The following is a 19,393-nucleotide window of genomic DNA, read 5'->3' as shown; positions in this document are numbered from 1 at the left end:
AAAAAAAGAGAGAAAAAAACAAAAGAAAGGTATCATAGCTAAGAGAGTTGAGAGCTGATAGACCTAAACCTAGTTTATGTGCTCATTAGCTTTGGCTTATCTCAAAATATTAGAGGTAAAATATCCAATCTGCATCTCTTAACACAGTGTCATGTTGCTTAAACTGAAAGTTCTTGGAACTATCCGTGCCATCATGGAAACACTTCAGCCAGTTCTTGGGCATTAAATGTAACTTCTGTTCTGGCCCCATATCATTCGACCATGCTTTCAACTTCATTGCGAAGTCAACTACAGAGGCCTAATGCTGTACTTTTTACGTTGGCCATAAAGTCTAACATTTACAATAATGAACCTAAGTTTTCTTTGCTTCAGAAATAAGAGGTGTTGATGACAGAGGAAGTCCTTTAGACCCTATAAACCTTGCCTGCAAGTGTAAGAAAATAATCTGTGAGTATTTCATTTAATAGACTTTTCATTAAATGAAATTTCTTCAGAGAAATTGCAGTGCAGTCAAGTTGCATCTGTATTTTCATCTGCTCTTTAATTACCCTTTAACAGAGTGAACAGTAATTTCCTATTTGGATTCAGAGACCATGGCCATGGCAGCAGTGAAGGGAGGTGTTGGTGTCTCAGAGAGCCGGGTCACATTGCATGGGTTTGAAGATGAGACAGCAAAGTAGAGTGGGTTGGAACTGCACTGCTCTCTGGGTGCCCTTGGGCCAGTTGCACTAATCTTTCTGTTCCTCCAATTCCACCTGTTTATAATAGGGATAGTATTAATGTCTACCTCACAGTCAGTGTGATTACTAAATGAGCTAATGTTTGTGGAAGAATATAAATGAGTTGGTTTTGTTAGGACAGTGCCTGGCCTGTAGTGTTAAGGGTTCGTAAGTAAATGTTACAAAGAGCAGGCCAACCATTCTATACACAGCAGTGATTGAAACAGGAGAAAATGCCTACCCTCTTAGAGGGTACATTCTGAAGAGAGAAAATAAGCAAAATAAATTATACCTTGTGTATGTAAACTGAAAGTGAGGTGGAGAAGCATGGGGTGAGGCAGATATTGCAGCTATAAATAAGGTGGTCATTCATGGCTTTATTGAAAAAGTGACATCTGAGCAAAGCCTTCCAGGAGCCACGTGGGCACGTGAGGCAAGGACATTCCAGGTGGAGGGAACCAGAAGGCAAAGCCTCTGAGAAAGGAGCATGCCTGGCATGTTCGAGGAAGAGCCAGGAAGCCAGCGTGAGTACCGCAGAGCATCAGGGGAAGCCTAGCAGGAGATGAGGTGGTGAGAGGCACAGGTCACACAGAGTCTCTTTGGCCACTGTAAGGGTGTCACCTTTTATTCAGAGCACCATGGAGAGTCATCAAAGGTGTTTGAGTAGAGGAATGACATCCTGTGTTTAGAACAGACTGCAGGGGAATGAGAGGGCAAGTGGGATGTCAGCCAAAGAAAAGCTCTTACAAGAGTCCAGGTGAGAGATGGTGGGTGGCAGCTGAGACTTGGAGGTGGTCCAGATGGTTGAGACTTGGAGGATGGCAGCAGAGGAGGTCAGAAATGCATTTGTTGGTATGCCTGGCTGCTTCATTCTTGTATCCCCCATGCCTAGGTTTAGTGCTTGGCACTTAGTAGCAGCTCAGTAAATATTTGTTGAATGCATGAGTAAACGAGAGGTAAGCTAGGATGAATTCTCTAAGGCAGTGTGTCCTCACCTCTAAAATGAGGGCAGAGGAGGGCAAGAGCCTAGTGTCTACCTCTGAGTGTTACGGCAGAGATCGAATGAGGTCATTCCCATAAAGTGCTAAGTACTGTTGCTGAAACATAAGATAATGCTAGGATTTATATATGAAACAGATACAAAACATTTTGGGAAGAGTACCTTTGGAGAGATGGAGGATAGACTTTTACTCTTTACTTCATATGCTAAAAATAAAGGAAAGAAGAAAATACTGAAATGGTCATTTTTAACTTTCTTTTTGTGCTTTTCATTAGTTTTTGAAATTTCTCTATGATGAACATGTGGAGTGAAGACAGAAATGAAAGGATAAGATCCTTCAGGATTTCAGCTTTTATAAAGCATCAGAAATGTAAGACTTTTTTCTGCTTCTGCAGGGCCCATTTCTCCTACTCTTTGAATGTGGTTATTGGGCTTATTGTCTTCCCCTCCCCCTCTATTCTAGTGAAGAGTAAAGTGAGCTTTTGAGGCCATTACAAAACAAGCACTGAGTTCCAAACAAGCATCAAGCGCCAAACAAAACAACCTAATTCGTCCTCAAGATTTGGGGCCTCTTATTCCTTCAAAAGAACAAACACATCTATTTAGTGGTTAAGAGTCCCTTGAGCTGAAACCATTCATCACGGTAAGTACCCTCCATCTGTCTGAGGTAAAATTATCACTAAAGAAATGGGGCTCCTTGTTGGAATTTATAAACTGAATATCCAAAGAAGGGTGTTGATGCTTTTTAAATGGGGACATTAAAAGGCCAAAGTAAGATGCATGGTTAGGGACAGATGTCACCAGAAAACTTGGTTGTTAAGCCTACTCTTAGGGCCACGTCAAGGAATGATTGCGATAGAATGAGCTCTAAGATACAAGCGCTTTAGCACCACGCTTCCTGGGCAACAGTGGGGGTCCTATCACCCCGCTGTCTCTTAGGCTCCTGGTCTTCAGCACTTCCTTCCTGTTAGCATTGCTGGTGCCAGTGTGTGTGTGGCTATGGTTTACTCTGTGCTCACATTCAGCTTGCTAAGATCCAACAGGCAGTAGTTCTCAATCTTGGCTGTACAGTAGGAAACTCCTGGGGAACTTAAAAAAAAAACAGGCACCTGGGCACTAGCCAAGACCTGTTAATTTAGACCCCAGGCATTGCTTTTTTTTTCTTAAGCCGTCCAGCTGATTCTAACGTGCATCCAGAGCTGAGACTCACACTGATAATTAAAGCTCAAGGAGTGGCCTTCCCAGTGAGAGTTTTCCCCATTTTTCTTGGGGATATGGAAGACCAGAAAGCTGTAAATATCCGAAGGAGTATAACAAAAATAATCACAATGACAATAATAATAATAATATTGTTAGTATTAAGTTAAAATTCGTTTAGCCTTAATTGTGTTAGTTAATTTAATCCTCAACAAGTCTATGAGCCAGTCACCATTATTATTATTAATAAACCCATTTTACAGATGCAGAATCCAACACACCAAAAATGTATGGTATTTGCCAAGCACATGAGTGCTCAAACTGGGATTCAAACTCAGGTAATCTATCATCAGAGCCCATACTTGTCACCACCACATTCTACAGTCCCCCTGCAATGTTGAAATCACAGAAGGTAATGATGGGATTGCACCCACACTTACTGGTATTTCATCTCTTCTTTGCTAGGTTGTTCCATTCACACTCCAGTGGACTGCATTTTAAAAGCAGGATGTGGCTAATATATGCAGTTTCTCTGATATAATGTGAGTGAATCAAGATATTCCATCCCCTGTTTTTAAAGCAATGTAAATTATTAACCAGCATTCTATGATTCCTTTTGGAATCTAATTCATGAACTAAATCCATGACATCCATATCATAAATTTTCTATAAAACGCTCATCAGTTGGTATGTGATGTAAGATAAAGCAGTAAGAGTTCCTCCAAAGAATGGTCTTTCTGTTTGTGACAAATTATTCTTGGCAATGTCATTAACCAGTTGGGTTATTGAAACAGATGGGAAATGTTTCTTCCAAAATTTTAGCACTGAAATGATTCTTATTCTGTCTTGCAATAAATGTCAATTAAAATAGTTTTCCCTTCCCAGGAAAAACTAAGAAAAAATAGTTAAAAAAATATCAACTCTGATTGCCAGTGGAAATTTGTTTCTGTAACAAAACAATCAAAACAAATCAAATCCCTTAAAATTAGGAACAGACTGTCTTCTGAAGACAAGTTCACATCTGGAGATTTTTATAAGAGCCATTGGAAAAGTTCCGGTTATCTCTACTTTTAGCATAAAAAGTTTCTTATTGTTTGCCGAATTTGATCTAAAATGTTGCTTTTAGCCAAGTCCCGACACTGCTCCTATGGCTGGTAAATGGTCTCTGTGTTGACAAAGAAGGTCGTAGCTATAGAGGCTAAAGTGGATCATCAGCTGGGCACTCATTAAATATTCTTTCTAAATTATGCCTAAAGCCCATCAACTGCTGATTTGACCAACAAGCAAAGAGCTGACAGCAAGTAGCAAAATTAAAGAATCTCTGCTAAACCAAACACTTTTATTAGACTACGTGACCCTGGAACAATAGAACATGGAACCGCATCTGAAAATGGTCCCGGCAGCTCTACAGCAATACTGGGCGCCATGGTGAGGCCTCAGTGTATTCTGCTGGCACAGAATGAGCTGTGAGCGCTTGGTGAGACAGCCTCAGAAGGCAGTAAGACACCTATCCTGGGAATCAGCACAATAAGCGGACTGGAAGTGGCCAGCTCAGGCAGTGGAGGCCGCTTGACCTTTGCTTGCTGTCAGTGCCCGTGCTGACATGGAAAACTTAGATTTGATGGAAGATTTTCCTACAAGTGTGCCTCAGAGCCTTTCTTATATCCTGCTCCCTGGTTCTTGTACCTCTTTTTCTGGATACAGTCACATGCATCTGTAAAAGTAACATAAGTATCAGACTAGCTGGCAGACTTGCATATATTCACTTTCCTAGTTTTTCTATAATTTCTTCACCTAGTTTTTTTAATAATTTCTTCTATAATGTAATGCCCTGTCACTACTCTGGAGGCAAAGGGAATGAGATTGGTCCAATAATGAAGGATTAGGAAGTTTTCTATTTATTAACAAGCTCTCCCTTTTATTTCTAGGTCAGAAGTAGGACTTACTGGGATGTTAAAGGGAAAAAAACAAATGCATATTAAGTACCTACTGACAGGAGTTAATTTTAGTTTCATTATATGACGGCCTACAATCCAGGAATGCTAAAATCCTATCTTCACCTATAGCTGTGTCTCCCCTTGAGGTTCCCAATGTGGGATAGATATGTGTACAAGGATTAATGGAAGATAGAACATCAAAGTACCACTTTATTATTATCTGGATTTGTGCCCCAAACTTCAATGCAGAACTTGCTGGTAAAATGCACTGGATTACAAGGCTTAGAGACAAGGCCCAAGGGGTAAGATTGAGAGGAAATCTCTCTTTCCTTCTCAGCCCAAATCATAACCGTACCACCACTCCACACAACTGAGATAAAAAAAAACACCTGAATCCAAGCACCCTTGGCCCAAGAGGAGAGGGAGGGGTGATGGCCTCTCTTTCCTTCTCGTGGGGAAATAGACCTCTTGTTTCTGTAGCTACTTGATTCGAGGAAGCATGAAATAAAAACAAGGCCTCCACATACAATGATCCTGAACTCTAGTGTAAATAATCAGTGTCCTGGAATCTGGCCAATCAGGTTACAATTCCTGATTTTTAAAAGGGAGTTGAGAAGTGTGTCAGACCCCAGAAATTTGTACTTACTGTGTTCAATCTGTATATATATGATTTGCTATAGTCTTCAGACTTCTTCTTTATCTTCACTCTTGGCTGATTTCTCTGATCGTTCTTTTAAACGCCAAATTCTAATATCAAACTGCCTTTTCATATCTTCACTTAGATCTCTAATTGGCATCTCAAACTTGTCGTGTCCAAAAGTGAAGTTCTAACCTTCCTCCCCAAGCCTGTTTCTCCCTGTTTTCCTCATCTCGTTAAACAGAAATTTCACCCTTCCAGTTGCTCAGGCCAAAAAGCCTTGGCGTTATCTTGGGCTCCTCTCTTCCTCATACCCTGTATTCAATGATTACCACATTCTGCAGCCTCTAACTTCTAAGTAAATTCAGAATTTGGCCACTTTTCTCCACCTCTGTAGTTACCTAAAGAACTTGGGCTGCCTAAACAAATTTAAAATCCTAAGCTAGATCATGTTATAGGTTTATTAAAGACCTTCCAATGGCTTCTCAAGTAAGTAAAAATCCCTACATTGGTCTAAATGTCATCTACACCCCCCCTGCACCTTTCTGACTGTCATCTCCAGGTGACATGACTGCTGTCCCCTCGACTCACTCTATCTCCTCAAACATATTACACACATGCCTACCTCAGAGTTTTGGCACATGGTGTTTTTTTCAATAAGGACTCTTCTTCCAACTGTCTGATTCAGTCATCCCTGAGCAAATGTCACCTTATCAGTAGTATGTATTTCTCTAACTCTCCTAATTTAAAAATCACAATTCCCTCTTGCTCTTGGCCTCCCCATTACCCTTTCTTGATTTCTTTTTCTCTTTGGCACTCTATATAGCTTTCTTGTCTACTATTTTCTAGGGAAGTAAGAATGAAGAAAGTTGAAGTTCAAATTCATTAAATCTGATCAGGTGTCTGTAGCTGGGAGAACCCAGGTCTTCTAAGCCCAGATCCTTCCCAAACACCACACTACTGGGTAGAAGGACTGGTGCCATTCTTGAGCTAAACAAATTGCATAAAGTTTAAACATTAATATGTGCAGTAAATCTACAAGGCATACAAGCAAGGTGCATTTCCTAGGAAAGTATATATTTTCTGCCCACCAGTACTCAACATTTCCCCTTTCTTATTGAGGTATGGCATACAAACAGTACAGTGATCCAATCTTAAATATATATAGCTCAACAAATTTTAAATTTGTGTACTTCTGTGTAACCACCACTCAGACTAGTTATAGATCATTTCCAGCACTCCAGAACTCCCTTCCACCATAATTTTGATGTCTATAAATACATGCACTAGTTTTGCCCATTCTTTAACTTTATGTAAAAAGAAAAATACAGTATGTAGTCTGCTGTGCCTGGCTTCTTCTGCTCAGTATTATACTGTGAAAGTCACCCATGGTGTTGACTATACCTGTAGTTCTTTTCTTTTTCTTGCTTTGTAATATTCCATGACATGAATATACCATGATTAATTAATGTGTGTATATGTATGTATATATATGTATGTAGGTAGGTATTTAACCTACTGTTGTGCCAACTTATACTCTTATCAGCTATATATAAAAATTCTAGTTGATACATGACCTTGGAAATGTTTGATGTTGTTAGCCTTTTTAGTTTTAGCTATTCTGATCATTGTGCTGTGGTATCTCATTACCATTTTAATTTGCATTTCCTTGATCACTATTGATGTTAAGCACCTTTCCCTATGCTTATTGGCCATTTGATATTCTCATTTATGAAGTATCTATTCAAGTTTTTGCTTATTTTTAAATTGGATTGTGTATGTTTCCAATCTTCACTTCTAAGTTTAATATATTTATGCATAATCTAGAGAAGAGAATGAATATTAAAGTATAGAATATAGAGTCATTCATTTATTTATTTAGTTCACAGATATTTGTCAAGCGCCAAAACTATATTCCAGCACTGTAACAAGGCAGTCTCTGCCCTCTCTGGAATCACAGTCTAGAGAAGGAGACAATACAGTGTGAAATGAGTTAGAAATTATCAGAGGTATGTGGAAGATGGTACAGGAGTTCAGAATGGGAGCACAGGCAAGGACAGGTGACATAATCTGGAAAAGGCATTTGTAATGGAAGGTAACCTGAGCTAAAAAATAGAACAGAGTGAGCACTATACTTAGGCTCTCTTGTGATTTCTAGGATCAGTGACTCATTCAAGCCAGTTCAAACAATGGAGTTATTTATGAATATATTCTCAAGATAGGATCTCATGGAAATCCATGAATGGCAATAAGGAGACTGGAACTCAATGGCCATTTTGAACCTGAGGCAGGTCTGGAATCCTGAGCAGAAGAGGTTCATAGCTTGTCACTCTACTGCTTAGCTAGCAGTGTGGCTCAGCACCTCTCAGTGTGCCTGCTTCTGTCTAGTTACTAGTAGAGAGAATTTGTTCATCCTCTGCTCTATCATATCTTTTTGCCATAGTAGCTACTTATCTATACATTTTTTCTTCCTCATAATTTCGACCTCATTAATTGAGTTGTACCCTTTTTTGCCCCTCTTCGACCCAATGGTCTTTCTCTGTACAAATTTTCAACTTTAGTTTCTGCTCTTCACTGCTCAATTCTTTTGATATTTTCTAATTCAAATTCTAAAAAGTGAAAATTTTGCTGATGAGCCTAAGGACTGGCTGCCCCCGGGTGGGCATATGCCTCTGGGTTAGTTATCAGTAGCTGAGGAGAGCAGAACATGTGCACAAAACATGGCTGCCCAAGTAGGTTTTATGAGTGGAGGATATGGAAAAGATAACCTCAAAAGGAGGGAAGGACTTATCTCTGAGTATAACTATCTAGTACTGATGGTAAAGGAGTAGTGGCTTATTCAAAATCCACAATCATGGAAATTTAAAAGGACGTAGACATTTTACTTAGCCAAGTAATTGAGCACACCAGAGACAGAAATTTACCTTGAGATTCTGTGATTCTAATGCATCTCAGTAAGAAATCTTTCAAATAATATCCTTGTGGGTTTTGAATTAATTCTAACCCTTTTGTAAAATCATGTAGATGTCATCATGAATAGTTCAAAAAATACATTTTAAAGAGCAGTGGTAATCAAATAGATAAATAAGAGACTACCTGGGTTAAAAACAGTTCTAGACAATATTGTGATAAATTTATGTTCATCTTTACAAAGTGCACATCCTAATTTTAAATGGTCTATTTCATTTTATCTTCTTCATCTCAAAAATTATGGAGCTGGAAAAAAGATAATTTAGACAAGGTCAGCTGAAGTAATTACAGGCAATGTGGCAAGAATGAACCCAGAGGTGAATAACTAGGACTTTTTAGTTGGGGTGAAAAAGTAGAAATCTGGTAAGAGCTATAAAATAATAAGTGTTAGAGGCAAGGATAATTGGGTGCTTTTATTTATAGCTTCTAAAATTAAAAGGACATTTGATAAAAATGAAAAGCAGAAGCATGTGAAACAAATAAAAATCTTATTTTTGACTTAACCATTAACTTTAGGAATTAAGTCCTGGGATAATTGCTACAGATAGTTTGCGATGATTCAGACAGATTAAGTATTCATATGAGTGAGAAAGCTTTTGCAGCAACAGAGTTACAAGAGAAATATAATGAGCACTAAGAAGTCCTGAGGCTTTAGGGCATACACTGGTCACAAGCCAGAGGAAATATTCCCACCTGATATAATATTGTAGTCCCGCCAGGACTGCTGGGCATCTAACAAGCCATGTGAGCACGTGGGGGGCTGACTCTGGTTTCTTTGGTGGTTTTGCCTTGAGTCACTGCACCTTCAGAGGCATCATACCAACACAGTATTGCTGCCTGCTGTTTATTCATACACATTTTTGGTGTCTGGCTAGCTCAGAATTGTGCATATTTTTTCCCCTTTTAATGAGGTTGTTTTTTTCTTATTTTGAGTGATCATTTCCAGTTTCACCCTTTCCAATCTCTCTCTCTAATAAGTATTCGTTTTGACTAGGCTGCATGTTTAAAAGATCAGTTGAGCCAAGAATCTGTTGGTAATGATGTTATTATTTATGCAGAAGAGACTTGGGGTAATCTTAGAGATTGACATTTCCTGCAGCCTCCTCCTAATCATTAAAAATCGTCAGGACCATGCTTGCCAGATGAGTTTCCTCGTGAAGACCTATCCTTTCATTCTAATTCTCTCCTTAAATTAATTAATTGTATAGTCAGAGATATCAAAATCCCACTGCTAGTCCAATCTCTACTTAGAAGTAGGTAGCAAGCCACCAAGACTGACTTGGGGTACATGTTAAATCTTTCACCCAGGAGCCACTCTGTCTAAAATCCCACCATTAGTATTGAATTCCCTTGTGCCTGTTCCCCCGTTAAAAAAATATGAACATTTTATAAATGTTGAAAAATATAAACATTCCTTCCATGGGTATCATAGCATACTAAAATCATTAAGGGATGTTAGTGACATTTCATATTCATTTTCCTTTGAAAATGTAGTGATCAAAGAATGTTCACATTAGGTGTGTGCTGTGTGTGTTCTGGGTAGTGGGGGCAACTTGTTGCAGGTGGCAGTGGAGATGATACATCTTTATACTTCTATTCCTTATCAGAACTATTCTCAGGAATAGGTACAAAGTCCTTCTTCATGTTAAGATGTTAATGACTGGTGCAAACTAAAGCATGTTAGCCCTTCGAAACCATTCGTGACAGAAAAAGAGTCCCCAAACCGTTAAGCTAAAGTACGGAATCACTGAGCTGGAAGTCCCAGTTTTAGCTAGAGTATGGGGGTGGTGTGTTTGGTTCTCTGGGGCTTTTCGGTGGTCGCTGCAGTGGTCACTTGCCTCACCCAGGCATAAGGCAACAGGCTGCGAAGCTTCTGTCACCTGAGAGACAGGCAGTGGGGCACCAAGATGCGCAGGAATTCCTGAGCTTGCTCTACGACTTTGGTTCACATGGCCCCAATGGCCTGAGGTAAGTGTTCTCCAGGGAGGAAGAGAAGAAGGCACCGTCAAATAAGGCTTCATAGTTTAGAAAAAGTAACTGACATTTCATCTCATTCAGAATTTTGATTCTCCCAACAACATTCAGGGAAGGCCAGTGTTTTTTGTTATTTCACAAATGAAGGAGTTGAGGGTGAGTGAGGCAATGGCTCTTCAGCGGCGGAGACTGGTTCTCCTGACGCTGTCTGGCTGTCTCGGCGCGATCCTGTGCTACATCCGTGAACTAGAGGACTGTGTCCAGTGATGAAGCACATGGCCATAAAGCATTTCCACAAATATCTGTTATCAAGTGGTTTAGATAATTTAATAAATAAAACTCTTGCACGTGTTTCCAAGTTATAGCTATAGCATTTTCTCTGTTTACCAAAGAACCAATTTTACTAGAAAAAATGTATGTCCTCTTCATGTGCAAAAAGGCTTTTGAACTACACTCTAATTAAAAACTGGAAAACTCGGGCCTCTTTTTTAAAATCAGCAATGTTCCTGTTGACTTTTTTCATTTAATTTAAAATTTCACATCAGTTTTGCAGAGGGATATGGGTGAGGGACTTACAATAAGAATCATAAGGCTGGTTTTAATTTACTTGTGTACATTTTCAAAATTACTGTGCCTGGAGTCTTCCAAGACTGATGTTTTTAATAAGTAGAATGTCGTGTTATCAGGATTTGTGGGGCCTGGTTATCATTTGTCAGATATTTTTCTTTTCTTTTTTTTATATACATGCTGTTGTGTGGCTCTTCTTTGTCTCTAAGCTCTGTGTAAGGAAACCTCGCTGCACCCAGATGCCTTAGTCTCTCGTGATCAGAGGGTCTATAATTCTCTTTTCTTTGTAAACATAAACATATTTTCCTGTGTCAAGACCCCAAGCAGCTTTCGAAAAGCTAGTATGTTATTTTCTTATGAATTGTTTGTTTTATTTGGAAGCTCTTGTTTTTTAAGTACTTCCTGTTTTTCTTACTGTGACTCACTTTTTCTTTAAACAGAGGGAAGATGAAACAAATCTCAACTTAACTGAAGGTTCACAGAAACTCTACCTGGTTTATGTATATGGGGGCAAAGCCTCAAGAGTTTAACTGTAGCAGTTGTTGGATTTCCTCACAACTGACACAATCTTTCTATTAATCAAAATTACAAGTACCTCTCTATGTTCAATGACTCTTTTTTCAGCATACAACCCTTCTTAAAGTTGGTTTATTTCGATGGAGGATGATGATACAGTGGAGTGCAATGATTACTAATGAGTCAAATAGAGAAATCAGAATCACCTGTTGGGGAAAAATTATGACTTCTGAAAATAAAAGAGTGCGATATTTCCTTTTTTGTTACCTGATTTAATGGAATTTTTGTTCATTTTTATTGACAGAACTGTATTTTTTTTAGGTGTTCAGCTAACTTTATTGTGGCAATCATTTTGCAATATGTATGTATATCAAACCATCATATTGTACATGTGAAACTTAGTGTTATATGTCAATTATATCTCAAAAAAGCTGGGGAAAAAAAGGATTTAGGAATCCTGGAAGAACCTCACGATCTGGGTTCCAGTCCATACCAGTGGTCCTGAGTGGCAGATCCTGTCTCCAGCGGACGTTTTTGAGCCGTCCTTTGAGAGACATCCCATGTCTGCATGCAGAACTGTATTTTAAAAAGAGTTTTGTTTTCCTTTTTCGGAAAAGAAAGTGCCAGCAAATGATTTCCCAAGTATGGAATGGAGAAAAAAATCCCTGATCTTATCTTCCCAATGTTCTCATTCCTTTCAACATTATCCCAGGAGGAGAGGATAGGGAAGCCTATTAGATGTAGTGAAATAGTCCAGAGAGTTCCACATTTAGGCACCCCTTCTGGACACATTGTGTCAATCACTGGGCCCTGGCTTTCCTTCCTTTGTTTTTTTCTCTCTCACATCCTCTTCCCATTCAGTAAGTCAAATTCTTTCTTTCTTTATCTTTTATTTTGGTATCATTAATGTACAATTACATGAGCAACATTGTGGTTACTAGACTCCCCCTATTATCAGTCAGTAAGTCAAATTCTTACATCTCAATTTTCAAGAGGAATTTTGCTGCTGACTTGGTTTGTCTAATTGCCTTTCCTTTTTCTTTTTGAAGTATGCTTATTTCCTTTCTGCTTTTCATACTCAGGCAAGAACTTTATTCAGCCAGTTAACAGATGTTAATTGATAATCTGTATGTTACAGATGCTCAGCTGCATTTTCAATACATGCCTCTTAGCTCTGCTAGTAAACTTCCTTTCAGTTCCAAGTTTTTGATTCATTGGCAGGCTGTCCTTTGTTTGGACTGGTTTTCCCTCTGCTATCACTAACTTGTGTGACATTGGGCAAGTCACTTAGCTGTACTGAGCTTTGGAAGGCCTTTCTGGAGTTAGGTGAATTAACCTGAAAATTTCTTTCTGTTAGTCTCAACTGTAAGGTATAGCACAAAGAAAACTGAACTGCATTTCAGGAGAACCAGGGGTTTAGACTTAGCTCTGCCACTGTGATTTTGGATAGTACACTTCACTTTTCTGGGGCCCAGCATATCATATGTAAAATCAACTATATCCATCTTTAAAATAATGTGGCTCTCTTACAGCTCTGCCTTGTTCTTTGTGTTTTTGTATTTTGTATTTGTGTTTTATATTAACCCAAATCTCTTTGAATAGTCCTTTCCCTCACATGGGATTCAAAATAATTCTCTTCCTAAGAGTATTTTTGGATGATTATTTATATCAAAGTTTGTATAGTGCTTTACCATTTCCTGGGTTCTTTAATATATGGTTCTGTTTGGACCTTCATCTCAGCTCTGAACTGGTCATGATGGGTAGTTTTATTATTCCCATCTTATAGGTGGGAAAACTGAGGCACAGAGGTTAATGGATCATGCCAGGGTATCCAGTATATTAGATGGCAGAATTAGAATCAAACCCAAGTCTTTCTAAGTATTAGGCTCCACGCCACCTTCTTTATTTTCTTATGAACCCTTATATTTATTTATTATTTTGTTTTTTTAAGAAGTAATTTTTAATTTTCAATCAAACAGAACTAAAAGCCTTAAAATAAAATGCTGCAACTCCTGACCTTCTTCCCTATCCCCTGTGAGAAAGCAGCTGTCAATTCTTTTCTTCAGTATAGTGTACTTACATCACTATTTCTAGATTTAATCAGTTTTGGACATGCAATTACTTCTTATTAAGGAATTAAGGATTTAGCACCACTCATCTTTACCCTTCTCCCATCTTTCTAATAGACATACTATACAATTTTGGTTAAATCAATAGCTGGTATTTACATTATTATGACTATGTCAGTATTGCTTACTGCTGAACCGTCTTGTACGGCTTCTCTTTCTTTTCTTTTTTTCCTAGTCAACAATTGCTTCATTTTCATTTACTTATGTTTCTGTGTGCTTATTCCATTTTCCTTCCAAATACTCCAAGATCTGTCACACATTATTCATAGTTTTCCCAAAAGCTCAAGCAGTTCCAAGCACTCATCCCCACTGTTTCCCTAGATGCCTCCTTCCCCGGCCCTGTTCCTGGCTGGGCTGGTTGCCCTGCTGGCTTGGGGCACAGCTGTCTGTCATCCTGGGGTATCTGTACACACTTCCCTTGTGTTCAGTCTCTTCTCCCTTTACTCCATTCTCCAGGAGTTTTCAAGAGAATGGTGCCCTAGGAGATAAATTTTATCAATGTTTATGTGTTTGAAAATGTCTTTATCCTCATTCTTGATCAATAGCTTGGCTGGGTACAGAATTGTGGGTTGAAAATAATTTCCCTTATATTCTCACTTACTTTTAGGATCTAGGTTTGCTGTTGGGAATGTTAGTGCTATTATTACCTCCAATCCCACTGCATTTACCTTTTTCTCTACATTTGTGGGTCTTTCATCTGAAGGCTCAATTCACTTCTGGAAAATTTTCCTATGTTGAAGAAACTGATACAGACAAATTCTGTTTGCTTCTATGTAGGAGTTGTGCATTAATAGACTATCACATAAATAAATGCATGTGTATTATAAATGCTTAATCTAAAAGTGTCTATTATGCATAATCATTAATGAATATTCTTTTTCTTAGTTTTTCCCTCCTCAGTAAGAAGAGAAACTCTTATTTTAATTTTTAGGAGGTTTCCTAGACTTTGTTTTCCAAACGATTTAATTGAATTTAGATTTTGTCTACCCTATTTTTATTTTTTGTCTTCTAAGTGTTCTTTTGTTTTTCTTAAAGAATATCCAGTTCTTGTTTCAAGGTTGCAAAATCTTCCCTTATCACTTCAAAGTATTTTCTCTAAATTCCTTTTCTGTTTCTTTTGGTGACTTTTATTCCTAAGTATTTCTATATTTTATTTCTTTACTGTCTCTATTTAAGAGAGAGTCATAAAAGAAAAATGACTGGGTGAAGCTTATTGACCAGCAGTCTTCACTGAAGGGTGATCCAGTGTTTGGCTTGCTGTTTGATTGCGAGACGCCAAATGACAGTACCCTTCCTCTTGGATTATTCAATTTCTGCAGGTAAGTATTCTTCAGTTTTCTGCCTGGAGCTTATTCAGTTGGCTGTAGGTGCTCTAGGAACAGGTAGGACAAGGTAGCAGGCAAATTTTACCATTCGATATATAGATTTTCACCTCATCTCTCCATTTTCAGCTGCGTGTCTCACTCCCTCCTCTGACACTTGGTGCCCTGTGTCTAGAGCCTCTCCATTCAATTTCTCAAGGGATTTAACCTTCTGTCAGTATTGGGTGTGGGGTAGTTTTTAGCTGCTTGGGATGAGGAAGGAGAACACGGGCCCTTATTTTGCCTTCAACTACCATCCTTGCTTTCATCCTAGAGTCCCACCTCTACCTTCAGGGTACCTGTTGCCTCTGAATCCTGGGCTCCGCAGGCCTGTTTCTTACTGTTTGTTCTCTCTGAAGGCCTGTGTCTTTTAGTTACCACTGCTCCATTTCCTTTCCTCCTTCCAGTGCATTGACATTTCCAAATGCATTGACACCTCTCATCTACTAGTTCGTTCGTCACTCATTTTCTTTGTCATTGTGAATTTATACCTTTAAAAATGTTTTAAAAATTCTTTTATGTTGGGAGAGTTCAGAGCAGAGGTTAAGTGCCATACTTAGTCTGCTCTGTTTAATAGGAAGTCCTAGTGCATATTTTTGTTGAATTAAATTTCACAAAGGACAAATTTCTGCAGTTGACTACTAGCAATCACTGCCCCCTCTGCCCACCTCTTTTTTTTGGTAAAAAGTCAGAATATTTAGGATGAAAAGTTTAAGGATGTTCATTTTATTCCCCAGTTTAAAAATAATGTATTAGCCCAGCATAGTGAATTAAGCATCTTTGGAATTATTTCCTTGGATTTACTTATAACAATATGTTTGAAATGTGTTAAGTAGAAAAATTGGCAGGATCAGAGTGTATGTGTATGTCTGCAAGTGTAACAGCAAGAGAAACCAATAGAAAAAAAGAATGCAGCCAAGAGAAAACAGAGGGTTAGATTTTGGTGGGGGAAGGGTGGTGTTTCAGATCATAGCCATATATATACATTTTTAGTACCATCTGTAATTTTTTAATGAGCACCTAAAGTTGATCTTTCCTTTACTGTCTTTTGTCACAGATCACTCATGCTCTTTCGTGTCTTAAAAATACTGCCCCAGTTGCACTGCAGGTCCTTTTGAATGAATGCACTTCTGGCTCTTAGGACCAGGCTATCTGCAGCTCCAATTATCTAGGCTGCTTTCAGAAGTCTCAGATGAGCCAAACCGTGAACAATAGAGATCATTCTTCAGTCAAGCAACTGAGGAGGGGCTGCTTTGGTTCATTAGTCCAAATACGATCTTTTACTTTTTAAGTAGCAATCTAAAGATCTGTGGAACTATTATTTCTTTTGTTCTTTAAAAAAAAAATCATTTGAATTTCCATCAGTTTGACCATATGAAGTCTTAGCTTTTTACCCATCATACCATTGCTAAGTTGTATGAGTGGAACTGAAACATACTCCCCCAAATATCTGATGGTCTTGATAAAAGGCCAATCGTGGAAGAAACAAATATACTTTTCTTATCTTCTCTTGTGGAGAAACTTTAATAGACAATCCCAATCTTCACAGTTTCATCGTACCATGGGAAAACTGACTCTCCCACCCACTGCCTCTTTAGAGTAAATTTTCACCTTTCTGCGGGATTTATTACTGCTATTACCAATAGTATGAATTATTGTAGTGTTGTATAGCCCTGTGAGGATGCTGACTCTTACTTCTTCAGAAAAAAGATAACATCATGTTGGAGTTTTAAAATTACTTGATCATAGAAGAATACTGAAACATGAGTCAAGATTCTAGGCAAGCTTTACTGCTGACTTTTGTGTGACCATTGTAAATCATTTAAACTTTCTAAGTCTATATTTGTAAAATATGTGACACTCAACTGTATAAGAAACTCTATCTAGTGAGCCTAACAGAAGATAAGCTTATGCAGGGGTAGAAATCATGTTTTATTTGTCTTTGTTTTCTCTTGCTTAAATTCATAATAGTTACTCAGTAAATGTTGACTAAGAGTTTGAAAGAAAAATAGGACATAGGGCACGTGGAAATCCTGTGAGAGCCTTAGGAGAATAATTTTATATAGATTTAATATATTCAGCTTGTATCTAAAGGCAATGTTGAGAGGCCTGTGGGGCTGTGTGTTCTTAGTATAACATGAAGTAACTGAGCTGATTATAGTGGTTATAAGATTAAAAGATGTATTTTTAATGGGCAAATCCTTTGCTCCAGTGTAGGCTACGGTCAGTATGTGGCTGAACAGTGCTCTCTCTACTTGTTCAAGGGGCTCCATTGTACTTTTTGAATTGCTTTCACACTCACTGTCTATTTTAAGAGCTTGTCTGAAAGCAACTCTACATTAGATGTGAGAAAGATGTGTCTGACTTTAAACTTTGGCTGGCATGAAAAGAATTGGAAAGGCCGCAGATATTGTTCATGTATGGCTAATACTAGAGAGAGTTTTTCTCGATTTTATAGTCATGGAAATTAAAAGATGTAATCCAGAGCAATATCCTTCTTTTCATTGTTTTTTTTTTTTTTGCAGAATGTTCTCCTCCCCTTCTTTCCTCATCCCAAGTAGTCTCAGAGGAGCTCCTGATATAGAAAAGATGTGAAAGGAAGGAGGGGGCTGTCCTAATTTCTAGGTTTGTGGATGACATTCCTAGTACTGATATTATATGGGAATTGTGATTTGTTGTTATATAAATGAAAATCATAGTTTCCCTTTTTTCTTTTTTAATTTTTACTTAAGAAGGAGCCACCTCTTTCTGGACCTTTGCTTTCCTCCTTGAGTCACTGCTGAGGTATTTGCAAACCAAGCCAACACTTACATTTTATTCACCAAAGTAGAACAAAGCATCTGCTCATAGAAATAGCCTGGTAAATAGTGGAAAAGCATGATGTCAGGGGACTTATGTTTAAAGCTTGGCTCATTATTTACTTCTAACCTACTATTGACAAATCGTTCACTCTTTATGAGTCTATCTTCATCCACAAAATGGGGTTAATGGAGGATTTCATCTGCACAGTGGGGATGATAGAGATTAAAAGATATGACATGCGGCCATTATGCCCAAAATAAACGTGAGTTGATTCTTAATAATAATATTATGATTGGGGGATTACAACTAAAACTTTTTCTCCCTTTGATGTCGAAATTTTTTGGTAGATTTTGAATTCTTTTTTGTACTATCTGCTCTTCTTTGGTGGGGGTCCAATAACATCGCTCTAACTCGAGTATACATGGCTGCAATCCGTGTTCGGATTCCTTGCTCAAGGGTTCAAATAGCTTGTTTAGAGAAGGCACAAAAGTGCAACGCAAAAATTTCAGCATATGCTATCAAATCTTGGAAAGCCACCTAAAGTAGGAAAGACGGCCGCTAAATACGAAAAACGGCTCTTTTCTGGGCTCATTTCTGCTTTTCTGAAAAATCCCCGATGTTGCAATATTTTTCAGGGCATAATATTGTCCCAGATGGAGGAGGAAACACTGAAGAGCAGAAAAGGAGATACCTGGGGTTCCGAGGCAGCGTGGGGAAGGGGCGGCGCGCACGGGGCGCAGCAGCCTGCAGCTCTTTGTTAGGGGCGGGGGAATCCTTATTTCAGTGGAAGAAATGGCTCCCACTTGGAGAGGTCCCTCGGCGGAAAGGGCTCCGCGACCCTCATGGTCCCGAACCTCCGCCCCTCCCAGTTCTTGCGGACCCCACAACGTGGTCGGACTGCGGTGCCTTTAAGACTTTTGCCTGCTGCACACGCTCAGCTCTTTGTGTGTTGTTGGAGTTTTTCTAAGAAAAAAAGAAGAAATAGGCAGGAGGATGGGGCGGAGAAAGGGGAAACGCTAGGGAAAAAGCCCTGCACTTTTGCAGCTGTGGACGGCGGACAGGAAGGGCTTCTTTTCTGCTGAAGCTGCGAAGCCGGTCCTGATCCGATCTTCCGTTTGCGGGGCCGGCGCGTGGTGCGAGCGGGGCCGAGTCCCCCGCGCGCAGAGGGGAAGGGCACCGCGGGCTCGCGGGCCACACCTGGGGGCCGGCCCCCAGCAGCCCGCGGGCCGGGTGGGGTGGGTGTCCGCGGGGGAGTCCCCGGTCCCTGTCAGGCGGGGCGAGACCACGGCGCTCAGGTCGCGGGGGGGAGCGTGGGCACGCGCGGCCGGGGGGAGGCGGCCCAGCGCGCAGGGGCTCCCGCCGCCGCCCCGGGGGCTGGCTGACGGCTCGGGAGGGAAGATGGCTGCGGGGCAGCCGCAGGCCGCCAGCCGGGCGCGGCGCAGCTGAGCCCCGCTCTCCGGATCCCCCTCCCGCAGTGGGCGCGCCCGCCCCGGGGCTTCCTCGGGCCCCCGCCCGCCCCGGCGCGCGGGGCCGGGAGCCCAGCAGTTGGCGCGAGCGGCGGGTGAGGCGGAGCCGCGCGCGGGC

The 19,393-nt window shown here is 39.9% G+C and overlaps 1 long non-coding RNA gene across 1 annotated transcript; it reads left to right on the top strand.

Annotated features, from left to right (window-relative positions):
• Positions 1 to 1,914: 1,914 nt before the first annotated feature.
• LOC118971076 (uncharacterized) lies at positions 1,915 to 3,255 on the top strand. The gene is made up of 3 exons (XR_005059351.2): positions 1,915 to 2,089; positions 2,183 to 2,362; positions 3,180 to 3,255. It is a non-coding gene; the product is annotated as an uncharacterized lncRNA (long non-coding RNA).
• The last annotated feature ends 16,138 nt before the right edge of the window (positions 3,256 to 19,393 follow it).

This window comes from Manis javanica, chromosome 7, assembly GCF_040802235.1.
Source record: "Manis javanica isolate MJ-LG chromosome 7, MJ_LKY, whole genome shotgun sequence".
Classification (NCBI taxonomy): domain Eukaryota; kingdom Metazoa; phylum Chordata; class Mammalia; order Pholidota; family Manidae; genus Manis; species Manis javanica.
The sequence above is the reverse complement of the archived record's forward strand: the minus strand, read 5'-3'. Positions and strand labels throughout refer to the sequence as shown.